General features: G+C 41.9%; 1 protein-coding gene across 6 annotated transcripts in view; it reads left to right on the forward strand.

Moving 5' to 3' along the window:
- The window catches only part of DAAM2 (dishevelled associated activator of morphogenesis 2), a 209,868-nt gene that overhangs the window by 51,520 nt on the left and 135,459 nt on the right, over window positions 1–22,889 (forward strand). The window contains exon 1 of one of the 6 annotated variants that reach the window (XM_054819167.1): window positions 12,955–13,094. The exons of the other annotated variants lie outside the window; for them this stretch is intronic. The gene's annotated coding sequence lies outside the window, so the exon portion shown is untranslated. Of the gene's footprint in view, window positions 1–12,954; window positions 13,095–22,889 lie in introns of those variants that run through there. 6 annotated transcript variants of the gene reach the window in all.

Here is a 22,889-nt window from a genome sequence, read left to right on the forward strand (position 1 = left end):
GTTTTTATACTAGTTACAGTGTCTATCTTGCACGTCTAGCTATTTTTCTTTTCCTCTGTATACACATAGTGCATACAGGATTTCTTTGGCCCTGGAAATACTTGTCTGTGTGGAGATCACAGGCACAGTGGAGGACCCTACTTGCTGCTTCTGAGAAAAAAAACTACAGCATTGCTAAGTGAAACTTAATTGGATTCAGAAGACTAGTACCGGAGTGCTTAGATTTGTTCAAAAGCAAAGTAGAGGAAGAGACTGTATTTTAGAAGCACTCAAGTACAATGAAATTTGTTGTAATCTGGTGGAGTTTACTGTTTGTTTGGGGGGGGTGTGTGTTTGTTGATTTTTTTCTTTTTTTTTTTTTTTTTTTTTTTTCTTTCAGAGGCAGGGGATTGGGGTGAAGCAGTGAGCTGAAAAAACAACCTTGACTTGACTGCTTGGATCTTGTTTCTCCTTTCACATTTAGAAGCTGTAGTGCCCCATGCTAAAAGACTTGCTACTTTCTCTATAACTGAGCAGTCCTACCACACCATTATACATATTACTGTTTGAAATTCTATAACCTGTTTCAGTGATGGACAAATTCTGGGTTTTGGGAAAGGGCATGAGAAGGCCCTTGCAGGGCCAAACTTTCTTTGCTGCTGTTCAATATAGTGGAGGTCACAGGATGTGATTATTATTGTCCCCTCTGGACCCTTCTATGAAAAACAATGAAAAAAAAAAAAAAAAAGACTAGTTTTCTGCATTACCTGGTTAATTTAAAGGAAACTGCTGTTCCAAAAATGGGGCTGATCTTGAAAGTAGGAGACTTAGGTTCTGTTTGTAGCTCTACAAATCCTGCTCTGTGTTGTTGTAGCTTTCAGATTTCTAATGCCTTTTCTTTATCTGTGAAATAGGGGTAAGAGAACTCCTTTAAACTATGACTTGAGACTAAAATCACTGATGCCAGTAAAGCATTTACTGATCCTTGGGTAAGGAAGGGCAAGTGGAAAGCTTGGTCCAGAATTTGTGTGATTATCAAATGTGATTTGATGAAGTGTCTTTGACTGTTAAGAGACATCTCTTGGCCTTTTATAGATGGGAGTCAGAAAAAAATAAATAAATTATACCATGCAATGACAGCTCTGTTTCCACCTCTATGAGAGATCATGAATGAGAAGTAATTAGGTGAGATTCTGCAGTTTGTGCTCTGCAAGAGGTCAAGTTTGAGGGTCATAACAGTCTGTTCTGACCTCCGTCTTACAGGAATATCTTTCCATCGGGTGGTAGGGAATGTGAGCTGTGCCTTTATCCATAAATCTTAGAGCTGAGTTAGTGTATGAAACAAATCATCTCCTGAACATTAATGAGAACAACACTTGCAGCGGGGGGTTTAGAGTAGACTTGAGGAGAGAGAATGGGCTTTTGCAAGAGGGTCTAATACAGAAGGAGGAAGTACAGCCAGTTTCATGTGCCAGGCTTTTCTCTGCCATCTGTATTACAGTGCTTAGATTCTTGGAATGGAGGACCTCGTGGCATAAACCCTTGTGTGTGTAGGTATGGTAACCTATAAGCGGCAGTGCTTGTCTTGTTTGGTGAACTCGATGCCTAGTACTTCATATGAATTGAACATGTTCTTCCCATTATCCACTTGTTCACCGTGATACCATTCTGGGTGGTCCAGTATTAGCAGTGTTTTGGGAAGGCATTGCTATGACTATCTGATCCTAATCAATGGGTTCAAAGGCAAACTCATCCCTCTGAGGTGAACAATGGCTGTAACTGAGAATGCAGAGCAAGCACAGGAGAATGTATTTAAGGTCAGAGAATTTCTGACGCGCTCTCTGGGCTGATGCCTGGCCATAGAAGATGTTGCCAATGCAGATTTGACTATTATTCTTTGTAGCTGAGCTCCAATGAGGAGCAAAAGGAGAAGCTGTCACTGCTCCAAGGAACTTTCAGCATAAACAAGCTGAGGATCCGATACAGGAGAATTTGTAGAAACAGTACTAGTTTAAGAAGCAAAAGCAGGACTGGGGTTGTCTTTTATGCAAGAGATGTTAACGCTGTTTTACCACTTGGAGGGGGAAAGGTCTAGTGTTTCATGAGCCTTGTCCAAGTGGGATTTCAGGCTGGACAAGGCATTATTGTCAGTTCCTCAAACACTTTCTATCGAAGAAGACTGTCTTGGTGCATGACTGTTCTAACACACTGCTTTGGTGGAACCGAGGGTTTAGCTCCAAGGTAAACACTTGCTGGCTTCCAGTTTCCTGGGGAAAATGTTTTTCATTCAGTACTGAATTGCAATTTACCCCTAAGTTTAGTAGAAAGGTGGAAGTGAATTTGTGCCAGTCTCATTTCCCAGGGCTAAAGACAGACATGCCACAAATGAATCCTTACCCTATCTCCTCAAACATGCAGCCCTCTGACTGTACAAGCCAGGGACATATGAAGCCTGAGTAGTCTCACTCTGGAATGTGCAACAGGGCAATGGCATGCAAACCTAAGCATAACTTCATCTAGGGATAGACTCAAGACATAATGTTGGGATAGACTCAAGATATAATGTTGCCTCTTCTCTCTCTGCACGCTCTTTTAGAAGACTAATGTCCTCTCATCAGGCAAAGATGGTGGTCAGGGATGACAGGATAGAGGAAAGCAGTGAGTCTTTCTGCTTGTCTTTGAAACTGTACCTGTTCTGCAGGCGGCATTGTGTACTTGCTCTGAGCTTGCCTGGTAGTTTTAGGATGTCTGCAGCAATGAGCTTTTGAATTGTCTCGGTACATGTCAGTGGTGGTCAATACAGAATTGTGGTGGTTAGCATGAAAGCATGCGATATGAAAGGCAATGAATTGCTGTAATGCTTCAGCCTGTGCTCCTGTAGAAGAATCTACCAGAGGAGAGTGTGTGGGATGCCTTGTGTAGGGTGGCTAGAAAGTAATTAAATAAGGAATATTTCCATCTGAAAACATAGAGAAATACAAGTAAGGGAGCCAGCCAGATGTTGTTTCTGCTAACACTTGCTGAACAACAGTAATCCAACTGCTGTTTTCTTAACACCATCTGCCATTGCATTTTCAGAAATGAAAGGGTCCTGGGCTATTATAGCTGTTCCAGCACATACAATCTGACTGAGAGGGAAAAATGTTCTGGTTTACTCAGTCATTGCATGGACCTCTGGTGCACCTTTGCCTGTGTGTCTACTCATGTACCATCATATAGTGCTGGGTTTGGACAGCTTATTCTATTCGCTTTCCTCCTCTGCAAAATCTCAGTTCATAAAACAAGCTGAAGAATGTTAACAAGGGATGCTTCTCTGACAGCTATGTGATATGCTGCTATCTTGCATGTGAGGAATATCCATGTAGTCCTCCAAAGTTTGTGTAGACACAGTCCATGTGCCTTGTGAAGACGCAGGGGAATTATGTTATAAGCCTCACTTTCCAGGAAAAGTAGGATCTAAGTCTAGGCTTAACTTCTGCCTTGCTGGCTTGATGTTCCTTTCGTGGCTTTCATCCTCATAATAGCTGAAGTTTTGGTCTGTCATTATTAAGCAATTCCAGGGTAGAGCTAAAGGAGCCGTAGCCTGAGAGAAAAACACATTTTAGTTTTAACACAACATGTATTATTTTGTAATTGGACCAGAATGCCAATAGATGTGTTCTTGGATGGCCTTTGTTCAGACCCAGACAAATATGACACTAATCAGAAAATGCTGATAGGTGTTACGAGTACTATAAAAATTGCTTTTCAGTGACTCTTCAATTCACTTTGCATGAATCTAGGAATTGCAAAATCTTTCCCTGCAATCTTACAGAAAATTGGGGTTTGATAGTCCAGGATTAGTTGTTTAGGGAGCTGGAGAGAAGTGCACGTGGCTTTGGCACATGTATGTAAGATGTATCTTACAAAGCTGCTGGCCACAGGGGAATTTCTGTGGGTAAATAAGATTTCTGTCTCAAGGGCTGTCCATATGGCCCCTTTCACCAGCACTAATTCCACTTAGATTAACTGCCCAGTACAAATATGGGTCAAAGCCTGGATTGTTGGGAGAATGAGTTCCTGCTTGCAAACTGCTTCCCGCAGAAGTACTTGTTGGCAGCTGAGATCATAGTGCTCACACTCCTCACAATAACCCACTTTGAAATGTATTTAGAGAGGGGTCTTGGCAGTCTGCTTGCTGCTTTTGCATACAAAGTGCAGGCCCTGGTTTGTAATCCCACTCAGCACATCTATGCATTTGCTGCTGGGCCATCATCTTCTCTGACTTCACGTAGCACAAGGCAAGGCATCTGCATTTGGACCAGCAATACTAACCAATTTGGGTAGCATTTTTCCCCTCACTCTTTAGGCAGAGGGGAGGATCTACTCTTTGAAGTACTGCATTATTTCTTATAGAAAAAACTTCTGAGTTGTTTCTGTGAACACTGTGCCCTGGTTGGGAGTGGTGAAAGGAGATAGAGACATGGAAGGAGGAGAAGGGAAGGAACACATCTCATGGAGTCCCTGGCTTGCATGTGTCCGTGGTTCCAGTGAAAATTGGTTCTTGCTTTTCTTTCTCCTTTGCCTACTACACTACTGGTGTCAAGAGCACTGCATTAAAGTTAGTCATTCCTGAATCTGCAGCTAGTTTGGTTGTCTCCTATTATGTCAGGATTCCTTATGGGTGAAATATTAAATTTAGCCATAAATGGCCTACTTCATAAAGTGGATCAAAGCTACCAGGTGAATAAACTTTTCTGGGCGGTTTTGGTTGGTTGTTTTTTGTTTAAGTCTTAAGTGCTCTTCAGAGCCCAGTTTCTTCTGACACATTTGTAAGTTTTTCCCAAATTCACTCATACTAGTCACAAAGAGAAATAAATGCCTTTGACCCAGACCTGGAGGTGCTTTAAGCACAGGCTACTCTATGCAGTTAAAAGTATAGATTAGAGGCTAGAACCTGCCCACGTGTAGTGAGTGCAGAGGTAAGATTGTTTCAGTGCCACTAGCCCTCCCATGTTTGTCACCAGTCTCTTTCATTCCCCTCTGGATACACAAATTTTTGACAGTTGGCTGGGAAATGAGTGTAAGTCATCACAACACAGAAAAATGTGTCCCTTTTTGATGCTCATGGTGAACTACGAGGACACAGTAACACAGGCATAGTTTTGATGTGAAGATGCTTTACAGCTTGGTTAGCATAGGAGGTTTACATGCCTATTTCTGGGGCTAATACTGCAGTACGGAAATAGGGGAGACAGCGAAACAATTCACTGGAGCTAAGGGCCTCATGGGCAAAGAACACAAGGCAGGTGTTCTCTTCTTGCCTCTGCTACCGACTTGAGTTTGGACAGCTCTCCCAATCACGTTCTGCTTGCATGTACAGTGCCCCCTTCCTCCACCTTTCTAGATTAGAAACATTGAGTATTTATCAAGCAGCTTCACATTAAAGTGGACAGAGAGAAGGTGGATGCAGTTTTGAGTAGATGGTGAATCCCTCACCTTTTTCTAGTCTTGGGACAGTGTGAAGCTCCCCCCCATCCTCTGCCTTCTTCCATTTGGTGACGCAAAGCAGGGTGTCCACCATGGAAGTGCACAGGCTCCAGTTTAGCTTCGGCATCCTACCTTCTAAGCAGTGCAGACACAGAAGTCAACGTATCTGAGGAAGTTTTGTTTACTTATTTTAGTTCATGCAGAAATGATGTTAGCTGCTTGTGCTGCATGCAAGTCACGCTTGCAAAGGGATTCCTGGCAGTTGTGAGAAATTGGGTACGGAGTTGTTCGAAGAATCTGAATGGTCTGCATGGCCTAGAAGATGAGCGGTCCTATAAAATAATGTATTTCCTACGCATGGTGATAAACCACTTTGGGATCATTAAAGGACAAATATTTTGGGGCTAGTTTTGTTTTGTTTTCTTTATGAGAGTGCACTTTTTTTGAAGCCTTCTACTGCTGTTTTGAGACCACCATACTAGGAATTTTCTTCAGTATTTTCCCATCTCTTACTCCTCATGAATGCAGGAAGCACAAAATATTCTTCTGGCATTTGAGCTGCAGTTATTTTGAGTGGCTCCAAACAGAGGGAAATGTGTTTCTGTGGTAGTTGCTGCAGAGAAAGAATTTTGCTGAAATGTCTCTCCCCCAACGCCCTTTGGTGGCTGCAGAAAAGAAGCCAGTGTTTGAGGCCCCAGCTCTGTGCATCTGCTGGATCAGTTTAGGCCAATTTCCCCCCCCCCCCCCCCCCCCCGTTCCCCTCTTTCCATTAGCAAACTAGATATAAAACAGAAGCCATTGGATAAATAGGAAAAATGTGTAGCAGAGGAAGCCCTTGTGATTAGGGAGCTGTTAACCAGTTATTTCATGTCCGGCTTTCAGTGTATTTATAAAAATGATGCTATTCAGTGACACATCGAATTACTATAAATGGCATTGGCTCAGTTGCTTTCTCATGGAAGCCAACTTACACTTTATTTTTAACTTGGGCCCACTGATTATTTTTAAAGTTAGTATACTGTTTGCTAAAGTGGCTAAAATGACAGGGAAAGTGCGGTCAATATACATCAAATCTGCTCACACTTCGTCTTGCCAGTGTACTCCAGACTCCTGCAGAAGCACGTTGGGGGAGAGCGTCTTGGTCAGTGCCTGTCCATTTGCTGCTTGGCTGTTCTGGGGAGAGGGCTGATTGATGTGATTAGTGGCAGCTGCAATGTTTGGTTTTGTGATGTGGAAGCTTGTCCATTAGGAGCTGGCCCAAGACCTGGTAAACTCCTCCTCCCCCCCCCCCCCTTTTTTTTTCCCCATCGATCGCCAGCAGCCGTCACATCGTTACATGCATTTATAATGTCCTTGTTGAGACTTCACTGTGTGCACATGGTTTAAATCAACGGCTTCCCAAATAGGGGGAGCAAAAGCACCACTACTCCCTTACCTGCCTCCAACAATGTGCTTGTAAACTTCAGGGACAGGGAGAAAGAAAAATACAGCTCAAGGAAAAGCGCCGGGGGTTCTGAGTCTACAGTTCACGCTATGCTTTGGACAAAGAGGTGAGTCTTGCATCATGGTCTAAATGTAGCGAGGCTTATGCTTCCATACATTTCTTCTGGAACAAATTTCAGAGAACAGAAAACATTCTGCATGGTCTTGCGGCACCTGAGGCAGATTCTCAAAGCTGTCATTGTATCAAGGCATCTGGCAGGTCTAGTCCGCTAGTCACTGGCTAATAACTGACACCTAGAATTGCAGAAGGAGACCATTAAGCAGGTCTTATCTCCCTTGCTTTATGTAAGGGGTAGATTTCAGCTCTCATCACACTTGCTGGAGTTTCCAGATAGTCTTCAGGGCTGTCATTCTTAGTAAACAAGATACCTGTGGGATTATAGGTTTGCACAAAACTGTCTTAAAGACAGCCCTAGCCTGGGTTGCAGCTTGGAGATGAAAATGTTACGCAAGTGCTAGGGAGCCATTTCCATGCCAATTCAATACCAAACATCAAGCGTTCATTCCAAGGCATAATCTTCTGGTTTCCTGTTATATTCCCTCAAGGATCAATACACGTACAGTAGCTCTACTGTGCATAAAATGGAAACACTTGAAATCTAGATTGAACTGACCGCTCAACAAAATATTGTCCAGCATAGTGATTTTGCAGTGGGACAAATAGAGTATACAAGCTTGGTATATCTTTCCCTTCTTTGTTTTCTCTGATTCTGAGAGATCCAGTGCATCATAGAAAATGTCACTTTCAGAGCATTCAGTTTGTCCTTGGTAGCCATCCAGTTTGTGTGTCTCAAGAGATCCTTCTTCATAATATTTACATTTAATATTCTGATTGGAATGGAGAAGACAACATTTGTTCGTACACTGCTGGGGTGAGAAATAGAGGGGTTTTAACAGGCTGTTTTCTAGTCTGGAAATTTTATAACCTACTTAAAGAGAAGTCTCTCTTGGCTGAGATTTAATAGCAGATGCATTTGTGATGTGTCCTCTGATTATTCAAGTACGGCTATTTAAGTAGGTGAAATATAATTAAGAATAAATAAAATTAATTAATTTTGACCTATCTTTAGTTTTACTGCTACCATAGTTGACAGAATTTAGTCCTTACAACCATCAACCAGGAAATAACTTCACCTTGTCCATGTCTCAATCTTGTCATCTGCCCCACAGAGGGATGATTATGTTGCTTTGAAATTCTGTTTACTAAAGAAATAAAATCCTCTCTGTGATCCATTACCCCTTCCCTACTTGTTTTTATTTTCTTACTTGCTAATTCCCTTGATTTAGTAACTTGACGATTGTAAAGACCCTTCCAGTGTGTTCACTACTTGCATGGACTGACTGACCAGAAGGCGCCCTCTGGTATTTCGGTTAGGCAGTGGAAGTGTAAGGAAAAGGAAAGAAGATAAAATATGTCAGACCATACTTGGTTCAACATCCTGCTTGCAGCCCAGCATGGTTGTGCTGGAATCCTGCTGATGGAATGTCCTGACATTATGGTGTTTATTTCCACCACAGCCCTGAAATGTAAACAGGACATCATTGGATGCTAATCCAAGGGACAGGAAATGACTGAGAATCCTGGACTCTTGGGATATTGGTAGGACACAAGGAAGTGAATTTTACAGGAGGATTGGCATATGGTACCAGCAGTGCACTGGACCACACGTCAGAGGGGTTGTTTTCAGGAAGGGAATCTGACGTGTGTTTGCCCCGGGGAACAAAACATAGCACTAATGTCAAAAGAAGTGCATCGATATACACAGCAGCTTGTGGGACACTTGGCATGTTAGGATGCTCTGACCATCCCATCCTAATGGGATGAAAGATAAGAGAGTTTGCCTTGAGCTTGAAATGTATACAGAATAAATGGCAGCTTATCACTGTGGTATTTATTTTCCCCTGTGCCTTGTAATGGAAGAGTGAATTCAGCTGAGGAACATGAAAGTAGCAGAGAGGGGGCCATGTAGCATCTCTTGCTCCCACCCTAAAGCCCAGAGGACATGGATGGGAGGTAGCACAGTCAGGGAAGTGTTGGGTTTAAGTGGTTTGATGCACTAGAAAGCCAGTTGTGCTTCTCATAGGCAGGCCTAAATAAATTAATGGCATGAGGATAGTATTGAACTTCCAGTTATGGCTCCCTCCCCCCTGAAATGGGAAAAGGTACGTACAACTTGCATAGGATGGTACCTGCTGCACAGTCTTTGAGGAAGAGGGAGATGAGCCACGACAAAGCTATTGCCATGTGCTGTGGGGCACTTGAGACTCACATTGCTGGAAAGAGGGTTGCACCCCACTTTTATCATACTAGAAGACCTTGACTCTCCCAAGCAGCAGCTGCTAATGCCTCCTCTGTAGTAGCAAAGACAGAACTGTGTTGTAATGAATATAAAGGGGGTCCTTTATTGAAGTTGCTAAATGCGTACAGACCCTGTAATTCACACTGGCTCTCCAGCTTCCAGACTGGCTGACTGCTGCCTGACGTTGCCACACAAGGTCTCCCTAAGCCTTGGTCTGACGTCTGTAGCAAGAAAAGGACTGGCTAAAGAGAAAATGAATCAAGTTTTCTGTGCTGTGAGTGTTGTGCACTGTTTTTTGTAGTCACTCTCCACATGCTCTGCTGGATGTATTTTGCAGCAAGGCATAATTTTATGGTAGGCATCTTCTGACTGTTTTCGCTAGCATCTTGCTGGCACGGTTGCCAGTGTTGATACCTTTTGGACAAAGTGCTCTGAATTGTGCCTCTGCTATGCTGCTTGGGCTGGGTTTCCATCCGGATCTCAAATTGGAAATTTATTACTTGGAACTGTTTTTTAAAGGTGAAACTGACACCAGTTTCTTATTACTTACCAAGTCCTGAGGGCAGAGTTACATTCTTGACGCTGCTGTAGGTGTTAATGATTTCATCAACTCGAGAAGCACAGAGCCCTGAACTCTGCTCTTGGCAGCTAGTAAAGAAGGGAAACTGACTTTCAAATATTTTGTTTTTAAAGGTTTGTTGGGTTTTTTTATGGTGTTTACATTAGCAAAATGGAATTTGTGGGACAGACTTAAAATTGGAACTAAGAGAATTTGTTGACTACTTAGTTCTTAGAAATCAAATCGATAGTAAAGCCTCAGTAGGCTGCTGAAAGTGGTCTTGCCAAGCACCTCTGAAGCTGCAGAAGAACAAGAATCTGTGAGTGGGCCTGCTGTGGGTGCAGACCTAATAGTTTCATTTGCTTGGTATGTTTTCTGTGCCTCAAAATAATCAGGAAGGATACTATTATGCAAATCCCAAGATTTTTTCTATATTACTTTCAGTTGCATGCAAATAGCTCAAAAACCTTGCTCTAAACCTGGAGAGATTCCAGGATGTGGGTTTTTGTTTTGTTTTTAGAATAGCTCCTGTCTTATGTTGTGCAGGAAGATGGCAATGTGAACAAGGACCAGGATTTAAAATCGGAATTAACTGGCATTACTCTGGGCTCTGCCACTTACTTGCTGTATGATCTTAAGCAGACCATCACTCTCTTCATACCTGTATTCTGATATCCTTGTGTCCTGCCAGGTTGCCACGAGACATAACTTCTTCTGTTTTAAACTTGAATAACTTTTTCAATCCAAGACCTGACTGTTTTTCAAGTGACCATTGTACATGTGACAGACTGTTGCAGAGGTAGCAAATGGAAGGTTACAGAATTTAACATTGATTAATCCCAGGTATTGATGGATGAGACTCAAAAGCTTATCCTGTAACTATTTATAGAGGTGCTTAGAAGGTGACTTGTTGATCACCATTTATAATTAGCTATAACAGAGAACATTTGGCGATAGTGTTCTTCAGTCTAGGAAAAGTCAGGGCCCAGGCTCTGGGAATTGAGACTTGGCAGATGAAGTGCAAATTTCTAAAGTGAGAGACAGTTTACTGAGGGTTGTGGTAGATTTTTCTACTGCTGGAAATCTTTAAATCAAATGAGATGCCTATTGAAAAGTTATATTCTACTTCAGGCAGGAATTAATTTATGGCAATCCTGTGGCCTGTGCTATGCGTGAGGTCAGACTAGTGGATTGGTACAACCCTTTCAGCTTTATAGTTCATGAGATTGTCTATGAGATTTGTGATAGATTTTGGCCAGTGGAAGCCAAATAAACTTGAGGCCAGAATTTTACACTGCTTTCTTTCACATCCTTCATGCCTCCAGCCTGTATTCACTTGTTGCCCAGCTAACACATGGAAATATCGTCCTGTGTTGCCTTTATCTTATCACTGCACAGTGCCACTTGCTATGTTCTGATCTGCAGTACCTTCCATGTGTGCCCTCAAACTGTGGGATGTTTCTGTTTTGTTTTGCTTGGGTTTTTTTGAAATGGGAATTGAAAAGTGACAAGGTTTGAGCAGATCTAAAAGGGAGCATACCAGATTGTGGAGGCAGCTGGACATTCCTACTCTGTAGTTTTTTTTATCAATGATTGATATAGGGTTTTTATATGCATTTGTATTTATGATTTTTAAATTCCCCCCCAAGCATAGTCATTCAAAATTGCTCAGCAAAAGCACTGGTCTTTGCTGAGTTGCTATCCAGAGTTCGCATGTTTGTCCAGCAAGTCAGAAGATGATCTGCTGTTACTTTTCCCCCTGTACGTTATGGCACAAGCAACTAGCCCAGGGGGTCTGGTTTATTCTGTCTCCTACTCTCGTGCTATACTACCTGTTCAGGGTGGATGAAACAGCTCAGGGGTAAAGTAGAACTCCATGTTCCTGACCAAACTAGCAGCTAAATGATTGCTGTTGCTGACGGACCAGAGCTGGTAATAGCCCACGGGTGTTGGAGAGGGTAATCACTTGGCTGTTTGAGTGACTATTCTGAGAAGACGGACTAGATCTTGGTAAGCGTTCATCTCCCTTACTGGCACTGATGGTTAGATTTTTTTGAGAGACCTTGGTATGTCTCATGCAAATTTTTCCATGAAGATTTCCCATGAAAAGGTCTGTTCGCAGAATTGCCAAATTTTGAAGAAAATGCAGAGTTTCCCAAATGTTTCCACATTCTTAGGAGAGCTGGATATTTCAAAATTTGTGATAAATCACACCAAAAACATGTATGTATTTGTAAGTATTTCCTTCTTCCTTTTTCTTTTTTTTTTTTTTATGCTACTGAATGCTATGCAATCAGTGGTGATGGATTCTTATAAATTCTTTTCTTTATTTCTTTTTGGTTCAGTAGGAGGGGAAAAGATATTGGTGAAAGAAGAAATGTCTTGTGTTTTTTTAAAAGGAAAAAACAAAACTCAAATGGCATCTATAAAATTCCCAACACTAAAATAGCTTGCTGCTTTTCCAAATGATTTTTTTTCTTTTTCAAGACAGTTCTTTCTCCTTTTGACCAGCTCTGTTCAATAAGCTGCACTTTTTTTGGAAATTTGCCTCCTGTTTTGTACTGAAATGGAAGCTGGATAGTTTTGTGAAAATCTGCTCTTGATGGCAAGAGCCAAATTCTCTATTAAAATTAAATTCTAATTATTGAAATTCAAGTGTCTTGTACACGCATGGCAAGTGAGGTTTGCAGGATATACATATAATCTTCTTGTAAGCGACAGTGGTGAAGAAGGCTAGGCTGCAGAGCAGACTGATAAGATCAGTGCGTTTAGCAAAAGGATTTCCTGCATTTCCTCTAAATAGTAAAATGTTCCTTTTATGGCCTGCAGTTGAACAGAAAAAGCATCAAGTAATTGAGATGTTCTCTTCAATTAATCCCTGTTTTGAATGAATGCCCTGAAGGGCCACATACAACTTGGAGAGGCCAGCCTAGATGTCTTGGCATTCATTTCAGGTAAGCCTTTAAAGAACTGTGTTGTCCCAAATCCTTCTTACTCTTCAGGCACTAATTCCATGAGGCTACAACTTGGACGTGGCTGGATAAGCTCAGCTACTGCATGTGATAGGCCTAGCCCCAAGGGAGGTTGGGCAATTTTGCTGGAAAGAATCTTACTCACAGCATCTCCTGGGTGTAGTCTAGCAGGCGAGCGTCCTGAAGAGACCAAGCAGCTGCATGGTAAAGGATTGCCTGAAGGGAGAGAACACCCGGCTCATAGTCATTGGGGGCTACATTGTTTTTCTGGCAGAGGGATGCACGCAGCCCTGTTTTAGGATAACCTGAAATGTAAGGTTTGCTTTTGTTTTTCCTCTGTCTTTTACATCTTTAGAGATAAAAATCAAGCTGTCTGGAGGGGAAGCCCTTCTGATTTTGAAATGTTTATGAAAAAGACATTGCCCAAGGGCTCTATCGGAGGCTTATCTGATAGATAATGTATGCAGTGCGGGAGGGTGGCAAGGCAGGGCCAAGCTCATTTGGTACATGATGTTTTGGTGAACGGGAGACCGTGTTTGATTTCAGGATCCCATTGGAAGTAGCTTTATTGGCAGCACTGGTGTGGGAGTTAATACCCTTTCCTTCAGACCTGGCTGGGAGGTGGAGGTGCAGTACCTGGCGTGCTTTGGTAGAGCCACAGGCAAGAGAACAAAGTTAGGAAGTAGTGCAGGATGGAGAGTGTGAGGGAGTGAAGATGAGCTGCTTGCTCCTGGAAAGCTGTCACTTTCAGCATCGTGGTCTCTGTAGCTGGGTTTCTGTGGAGACAGTCCCTAGTACATAAACTGTCAGATGTTTAGGGAGCTACATGCTGCTGAGCAGGAAATCATTCAAATTCCTTATCTTCCACACAACAGGCTCAGGAGAAGTCCTGCCAGAAAGCTTTCACCCGGACCTCAGTGAACAGGGCTTGACCTCTGGGAAAGGGTTTTTTTGGGGGTTTTGCTTAAAAAAACTGAATTCAACTAATTTCTAAGCATTTGCCCTGAAAAGCTTCTGAAGAGCAAATACTAGATGGTAGTGGTTAGCAGTCCTGCTGTGGCTAAAATCCCATCCTGTTCCCACAGAAATCAGTGGTCAAACATCCACTGACTTCAGTGCAAACAGCTGAGGCATACAAAGGGAATAATTCTGCAAAGCCCTAAACTTCTCAAGAATTCAAATCCAAACCCAAGTTGTTGGGGTTTTTTGGGGGGATTTTTTAGTTTGGATCATCTCCAGTTACGAAGACCTTATTCCCAAGCAGTGAAATAATGAGACTGTAGGCTAGCACGTCTAGGGAATGTCTTGGAGCAAGCCAGTGCAATAGCAATGGTCCTAGCTTACCTGGTATGGGAACCAGTAGATGTACAAGTCCATTGTGTTTGTCACTGTCACTGCCTGTGTTAATGCAGCAACAGCATCTATGCTGTGGATGGTAGTAGAACTGGGAAACAGTATTTTGATTAGTGTTACCAGTCAAGAGCTTTTCTTTAAGCCTGCCTCTATTTGTTAAATCCTCTGGGGAACCACAGGTTTTAATGTTAATGACAGTTTTATTGTTAACAAACTTTGATAAGCATTACCAGTCAAGAGCTTTTCTTTAAAGCTCCTTCTATTGGTATTAAATTGTTTGGGGAATCACAGCTTTTAATGTCAATGACAAAATTGTGCTGCCATTAACATTTGGTTTTGAGAAAGGATAGGGCAGCTGCCTAATGTAGTGGAGTAACAATCTGTGAAGACTCACCTTCTACAAATATGAGGAGTCTTTTTTGGGCTGATTGACACCCTGTCTGTGAATTTTTGTGGTGTGAGAACCAATAATGAGTTTGATTTATGGGAAAATGTACTGGTGTCTTTATTTCTAACATACCTCTTCAATGCATGAATCTTTGTTCTGCAGCATGTTCTTGTTGGTTAATAGCAGATGTTGGCTCAAGAGAGAATTTCTGTAATAGTCTCGTCAAGTAACCAATCTACATCTATACACAGAAGTCAGTCCACTAAAAGCTTACATAGAGCAGGGGCTTTGCTGGTAAGAGGACTTTTGAGAAATCTGACTCTTTGCTTAAGAAAAGTGCACTCTTTCCAGTGGTGCCCAGTGACAGGACAAGAGGCAATGAGCTTAAATTGAAGCACAGGTAATTCCATCTGAACACAAGAGACTTTTTCACTGTGAGAGTGGCTGAACACTGGTGCAGGTTGCCCAGAGAAGCTGTGACTCTATCCTTGGAAATACTCAAAACTCAAATGGGCGCGGTCCTGGGCAATCTGTTCTAGCTGACTCTGCTTGAGCAGGGAAGTTGGGCTAGACAGTCTTGAGAGGGCCCTTCCAACCTCAACTGCTGAGATCAGTATTGCAACATTTTCTTAAAAGCCGGCTACTTGCCTGGCCCAGCCTTATCTCAAAAGCAGCAGTAGGAGTCATGAGGATTTATTGTCACATCCAGCCTTTGAACCACTTCCTAGTGCTTTCCCTTTCCTCAGCTCCACAAGGTGTGTGGTGTGTGTCTTTTGGCTCTTGACCATGTGAAAGTTTTTGGCATGTGGCTTCTGGGGCCAGGAAGTCGGGCCTTCCCTGGAAGGGATTCTTGGTAGAAAATGTTGCTTCTAAATTTTCTCTTTAATCCTCCTTGCAGACCAAAACTGTATCTTTTTCTTAAAGGGGATATTTGACTTTTCATTTCACACTTTCCTTTTCTCTTTTTCTCTCCCTCTACCAGTTGCTCAGAACTTGTTTATCAACTTCTGAATGAAAGGTGTGTCATGGCTCACCCCACCGATACCTGCTCCAAGAATTGTTCAGTTTGTCTCTTAAAGAAAACCTGTCAGGTCTTCCTTCTTAATCTGGGGATGGTTTGTTTTTAGTTTTACATTGCAGTGTTTGTAAAGAAATAAAACTTTCTTTATAAGTGCATGAAAGAAGCATCGTTCCTTGAGAAAGACATAAATTTTCCTCGGTGAGGCTGAAGGCAATATTTTAATTTCTTATCTTCCCTTCAACAATTTTTTTTTTCTTCCTTCCATATATTTCATATAGATTAGCCTCTACTGCCTGGTAAAATAATGTGGACTTGTAACTTTTTCTACCTTTCAGAGATGGACAGAATAAAATGTGCTTTGGGATTCTAATGTCCTCTTAACAGAAGAATCTGGATTGAAGCTTAAAATGGGGCATCAGAGCCTTGTGAGATGGGGCTTTTTGTGTGTAAAGCCATTGTGGGATGTAATACTTGAGGGAACCCTGACCTTTGTTTCATCTCACTTGGGCTTTGAGGGGACCAGGATCCTCCAGCTATTCTGCTGAGCTTGTTTCAAAACTCTTAAGTTGCATCCCCACCAACTTTTGGATCTGAAGAGACAAAGTGGTTAGTCACCTTTGTACAGATCCTCTCCCCACATACTGCTTGGGAAACTACGTTGATGAAGGAAGGCATGGCATAGCATGGCCAAGCTAGGAGAGGACTCTGTGCAGAGGGATGTACATATGCATTATTATTTTTTTTCTGCACTGGATAAATTCCATTTTCTTTCCAGATTGTTGGGATGCAGGTGGTATGGAGAGAGAAAAAGAGGCCTGGACCTTCAAGTGGGTTTTGTTTAAGGAAAATTTTAGCACTGTGACCCTAGTGCGGCTGTGCATCCAAAATGCTGGAGGAGAGCCATAAAACAAACCAGCATAAAATAAACTTGCTGTACATGTTTTCATACTTACGTCCCCAGCTACTTTTGGTGTGTTTATCAAAACATTGTGGGCTTTTGGGTCTGTCTGGTGGTGGGAATGAGGACAAGGAAATGAGACAGATTATATATGTGGACCATAGTAAAGCTTTGTTTTAGACTCTCTATCTTTCAATCTCCTTACTGAAGTACTTCCTTGGCTGGAAGAAGATGGGAAGGAGGTGTTGCAAAAACCTGTGCTCTTAATGTTCTAATGGTGGAAGGGATTTCCTTCTAGCAGATTATTTGTGAGACAGGATGTAAATCCTTTTACTTTTGCTTTATCTAGAGGGGACAGAGAGCTTGAACTAAGGTGGAGCATTTGCTACAATGGCACTCAGTGGAGTTTGAAAGAGGGGGCAGAAGTCTGGATGGAGGGTGTTTTTATTATTTTCAGATGGGGAAGGAAGGAAGGCTCACATGAGAGTTGTCTGTTTTTCCTCTTTTAGAACTGCATTGGTGTGTGCATGTGTTTGGTTTTGTGAGCCTGGAAACATTTACTGTGTAGAAACACCTTGCACTGAAAACCGGAGATATATGACCAAAGCAGTGAAAGAAGCTTAGAATTTTGGCTTGTATTTCAATAGTTGAGCGTAAAGTATATGTTCTACCAGCCAAACCTCTTATCCATTTTTAACATGTTTATTCACAAGTTATTTGTGGGAGCTTAACTGACCAGCAGAACAGGAGGACATTGGTTTACTATTCACCAGCTCTCTGCCAGTGCCAAGGCACTGTGAATGCACATATGTTGTTTGTGGATGGCTGAAGCTAAACAGCTTCTGTGATTGTTGAGCAGCTCCTGAATGTCAGTGTGCTGGCATTAGCTTATTTCCATGGGGTTGTCTCAGAAGTGGTAGGCAGGTGAGAAGCATTTTGTTTGATAGGCTCCAAAGCTATAGCTGGTGCAAAGAATCTGTGAATAGAAGTAAGAACAGAACATAAAATGTTCCTTTGAAATCAACTAAGAGACATACAGAACACTGGCATATCCCAACAAGTTTTTCAATCAGTGGATGAGAAAGTCCGCATCTAAAGTCACTTTCCGCTGTACATCTTGTGATAGTTATCCTCTCCAGAGTCAGTGCTGCTTATCTACTGCTGGTCTGAGACGCATTGAAAAAAATCTGTGGGTGAGCATGAACAGTGAGCAAACTACATCTAGGTCTTTGCTAGCAGTGATGATGGGGATGCAGGATGGGGAGAGCTGAAGGTTGTTGCAGTGAAGTCCATGATGCACAACTCTGCACTCTGGCACTGGCTGGTAAAGGTGCAGAGGTTCTGCTCAGGGCCCAGAGAGAAAGGAAAGCTTTGACTTTCTGCACAGCTTGAGAGCAGCTTCTGCTTAGTGGTGTCAGAAGCAGTGATGACTCTGCCCTCACTTTCTAATTTGAGGCAAGCTGGTTGAGCTGTTATAAGCGGCATGGAAGAGTATTCCTGGGCAAGGAACATTTAAGGGAAAGTGTGGAAGTGTAGCTGAAGCATAAAACTACTACTGACATATGGCATATGTTGCTTTTCTGAATCTATAGTCAGACACTTTCACAGACTTAGGATTCAGGTGGAAAACTAAACCTTTTCTGAGTACATCCAGGCTGGCAAGAGGTCTGTGCAATGTTAACCAAGTACATGTACGCTTTCTTGTTCCGGTGTGAGGTATTGCCTCCAATTTAGCGTTAGCTTTCTGCCTCGCTGCATGGCTCACTTCTTAAAGCAGACTTAAGAAAACAGTTTTACAGCCGAAATGAAAAGGTGTTTTATCTTCAGTCTAACCATTTATTTTAAATCTCAATTATTAAAGAAGAAAGTTTCTTTATCAACTCTGGTTCTAGGACCATTGGATTTTCTTTCCCTTTTATAATGATAGAAATTGCATGAGTGAATACAGTTGAAAAGAGGCGTTCATACTGGCCCCTACTGAAGTTTGTATATGACTTGGAATACGTTCCGCAGGAGTCAGGAAATGATGATATGGATGCTCTACTTTGACTTTGCTAAAATCAGCTCAAAAGACCTTTGGAGAAAATGAAATATTTTGGGGACTAAAAAAAGTAAAAAATCTCAGGTGCCCACCTGGCACAGTTCCAGTGAGAGACATTTCACTATAACTGAGTCTAAGTTCTGTTTGGAAGAGTTGGTCTCTTGTTCTGTGAGGTTACGTGTTTCCATCAGAATTAATAGGAGTCTGTTATACCCATGGAGACGAAACTATATAGGGAATGCATGTTGTTCATTCATCTGAGGAATGAAAGGCTCTTGTAAAGTCTTCATAACCTAATTCCAATAGTATATTCGCCCTGAAAGTACTGCCTTGATAAGACGAACAGAATTTTCGGTATACCTTCCAATGTCCTTCTGAAGAGAAGGATAAAATGCTGCTCTCTTTTATTTTTCTTTTTTTCTGCTTTTTTTTTTTTTTTCTTTTCCTGCTGACTTTGCCTACATAAATATGATTTTGGGGGCATTCCTTGGCAAAGTTCGGAAATAATTCGCTTTAGAGAATGTAAGACCCTTAGTATCAGACAAGAAAGAGATTTCCTCTGGAGTGACCTCAGCCTAAATATTTGAAGAACTGAATACAAAGGCATAAATGTATTTTCTTGACTGAATTGTTGGCTGGTTGACCCACTGACATTACCTCCGTACCAAGGTCTTCCACAGCACGAGACTTGCTATAGTACTCCTGCAGAGCACAGCATCCTTCCAGCTAGAAAACTGATCTTTCCTCTTGCCCTTTGCTCCATTTCCCTTGATAAGTGGCTTCCCTCTATTCAGTTATTTAGTAACTCAAGCTCAAATTTTGGTCCTTAGAGACACTCCTTCCCACTTTGAGAAATGCTTTCTTTGGTCCAGAGTGGTCTGTTAGAAGGGGCAGAGAGAGCTCATTTCCAAGATATTGTCAGTGTTGGTTTCTCTCTATCAAATGAACAAGACAAGACTGCTTCTCAAGGTGGATCCAGTCCAGTACTAAAGTTTGGTGTTGGGGTTGGGTTTTTTTGTTTGTCTTTTTTTATGTTTTTTATTTGGGTAATGTTATGTTTCATCCTCTTCTGCACAGAGATTTCTGACGTGCTGTGAAAATCACTTCCTTGGAGGGCACTTCTACTATGAGCAGCTTTCTGGGAAACAGGTGACTTAATGGTCATCATGCCAGGGATTCGATGATTGAGAACTGTTCAATATGTAGTCATGCTATTGCAATTTAAATGGAGAGAAAATCTTACCGTAGGAGTAATCTGATAGATGCTGGAAATGCATCCTGCAATACTGATATGGATATGAAATGTGCTCTGGAAATTAAGGAGAGTTAGTGCTGCTATTAGTAGACCTTGTAGGAGATGAATTGTTTCCTTATCACGCATGACCTCTTAAAAATGTAGAAAATTTTTGCCTGTGTTTGAAATCTCAGCATGAACAGGATATTCTAAGACCTTGTGGACTCGCTGCTGCCTAAAGAACCGTTTTTTCCTCAGAAACAAAATAACGTTCCTTAAAACTACTTCCCACACCGACTCCCCTCTCTAGACTTGCGTTGCTTAATTTGTTTCATTCTGGTGTTATCCCAGTAGAGCTTTTTGTGATTAATTGCTGATAACACTGTAAACCCAGCACTAAGAACATTTCCTGGGCAGTAGCCATTGTTCTTACAGGCTGCATTTGACTGATGTTAGGGTACGGACAGAACAAGCAGTAGGGAAGAGGTCACTCTGAAGAGTGTCTCAGTGGTGTGGGCTCAGTGTTTGCGTTATACATCTGCTAATTTATCCTCTTTTCAGAGATTTGGAGATGGAGCCACTACTCTGTGCAATTTTCTGTTTTAAGCATTGCCAGGCACCACCGTAGTGTGGTGGACCCTTTGCTTGTAGTAGGAATGACTATGGGGGAATAAAAAAAAGTAAAACATGACGATTCAGTAGTGTCAGTACCACTTTCATCTCATTTACTGGTCCAACAGCCAATAAATAAAAATTAGTGGTAGGCTAGCAGCCTGCATGCAAATTGTTGGGTTACATATAATGTATTTCTGCTTAGATTTGCCATCCAGTCCAAATACATAGTTGGTCTTGATGTTTCAGAGCTTCTGACATTTTGCAGTTCCCACTTATTTTGCTGGGAGGTAGGTACAAATTATTGTCCGAAAATTGAGAGTGCTTCCTTGTTCAGATGGGTTTCTGGGCAGGGAGAGGATCAAATGCTGCTGCTACTTTTTGTTACTGGCAAGATTTTGGCGCTGTGGTTGGCTGTGTCTAATCTACAGCAAGTCAAAAATAGGGATAACATTTTCAGTCTTTCTTGCAGTGGGAGATATTCTTGCATAATATGTATTTATCTTATTAATGTTGCTGCTTGACAAGGGCAGGAGAGCCAAGACCTGAACTTGTTGTAGGAGGCAATGTATAACAGTTTTCTGTCTTTATTTGTATGTATTCCATCCATAAATTTAAGATATAAGATGAAAGAAAAATTAATTATTTAAGTTGTAAATATGCTTCCAAATGGTGAGACAAAACAAACTGCAGCAGGTGATGATTTGGATAAAACCCTGAACAATCTATCAAATATATCAGTGCTGTACAGAACTAGAGACAACAAGCAGTGATATTGGTACATGTTCTCCAAAAACATACATCACCAGATATAATAATAATGTTTGCAGCCCTAAGGGGATAAAGAAGATGCTCCTTCTCTAAAAGAGGATAGACTTCTGTTCTATTTGTATACAGTGGGCTGTCTTTTTGAATCATGTCTAAGGACTGTATACCCAGATCAAGTGGCTGTTTAGAAGCAGGGTGGGGTTTGGGAGTTTTTGTTGGGGGTTTTTTTGTTGGGTTTTTTCTCTGTAGTCTGCAGCTGTGGTGGGGAGCTGAGGGAATTTTATACTGCCGTCTGGTTTTCTGTGGAGTGTGCTCATATCTTTGTCAACAAGATGCAAGTAGCTTGGGCTCAGAAGCTTAAAGAACTTGCCCTATCTTCAGGCAGGCTCTTGGCTTACTGCAGATACTTAGATGACTACCCAAACATCCGCTGTATGCAGCTTCTCTGCAGTTTTCTTTAGGTATCTGAGTGTACATTTAAGCAAATGACCTATCCTTGGGGAAGAACAGTGTGTTGGTCAGTTGCAGTACTAGGAAATCTTCCCTAGATATACTTCAGTACTTAAACTTTTCTTAATCATGAACACTAAAGGTCCTGGATGTGGACATGATCTGTTGCCATGAGAATCTGGGAGACTAGAACTAGCTATTGGCAGCCCAGAGAAGGCGGTAGAACAGAGTTCGTAGCGATTGGCACAGGCACTACACCCTTGTGTACCATATGCTCTACACCACATGAATATGCATGGGTTTGTAGAGAAGACCCTCACGTTTGTGTATTTTAGGGGGGTTCTCCCTGTTCCTCCTTTTACTGTGCTCTTTGCAACATACCGCTGTTGGCCAAAAGCACCCACTGACCATGCAAGGAAGGTGGCTGGGTTTAGGTAATGCTTTCTTTTCAGACCCTCATAACTGATCGCTACCTGTGTCACTCAGAGCATCAGCTCTGTGGAATTTGACCTAAATATAGATAAGGCCTTGTTCACCCTAATGTCATGAAACACTTAACAGCCGCAAAACCTAAAGCAGTAAGTCACAGCTCTGAAGCCAGCTTTCAGTGTTGGTCTAAAGTCTCCTCCTGTAAATATTACTGCAGCCAGAAAATATATTTTATCTGGATGCCACTTAAAAATACACACAGAAAACAACCCAAAATCCTTGAGCAGAACTCTTTCCAAATATCCATTCTTCATGAAGACACGTTAGGTTAAAAGTTCAACAGTTTCACCAGGCTGCTGGCTTGGAGTTCAAACCTACTTGCGTAATGTTGAGGTTTCAGGGCATTGAACCCAGAGTATCCCTTGTCAGAATGTTGAAGAAAAATAAAAATGCTGGAATAAAATGCTGTATATGACCTTTTCTTCACTTCATTTTCTAGAGTGAATTTATTTTTGGTGCCAAATTGACAACTCTGGAATCTGAGTAGCTTAAAAAATAGGTGTATTAAATCAATGACACTTTGACTCTGTCTGTGCCTTGACCTATGGAAATCATCTCTAAGACGGAGAGAGCATCAGAATTCCAAAACCTGTTCCCTTTGTGATGCATCTACCGACTGTTTCTTCCATTTAGTGAATCACTAAAGGAGCCTTTTAACTATCATCCCCATCAGTGGCTTTTCAGTACATCGAACTGAGCCGAGAACCACTTAGTGCTGGGGCAGATCTGCAGCCTGGCTTTCCCAGCTGGCATCAGTGTTTTGAAGAGATTCAGTGCCATCCACAAAAACCATGTAAAAGTCCAAATGTTGTCTGTGTTGGGTTTTTCCCCAGTTATACCCATTTATTATAAA

The sequence above is a fragment of the Grus americana genome, chromosome 3, assembly GCF_028858705.1.
Source record: "Grus americana isolate bGruAme1 chromosome 3, bGruAme1.mat, whole genome shotgun sequence".
Lineage (NCBI taxonomy): Eukaryota > Metazoa > Chordata > Aves > Gruiformes > Gruidae > Grus > Grus americana.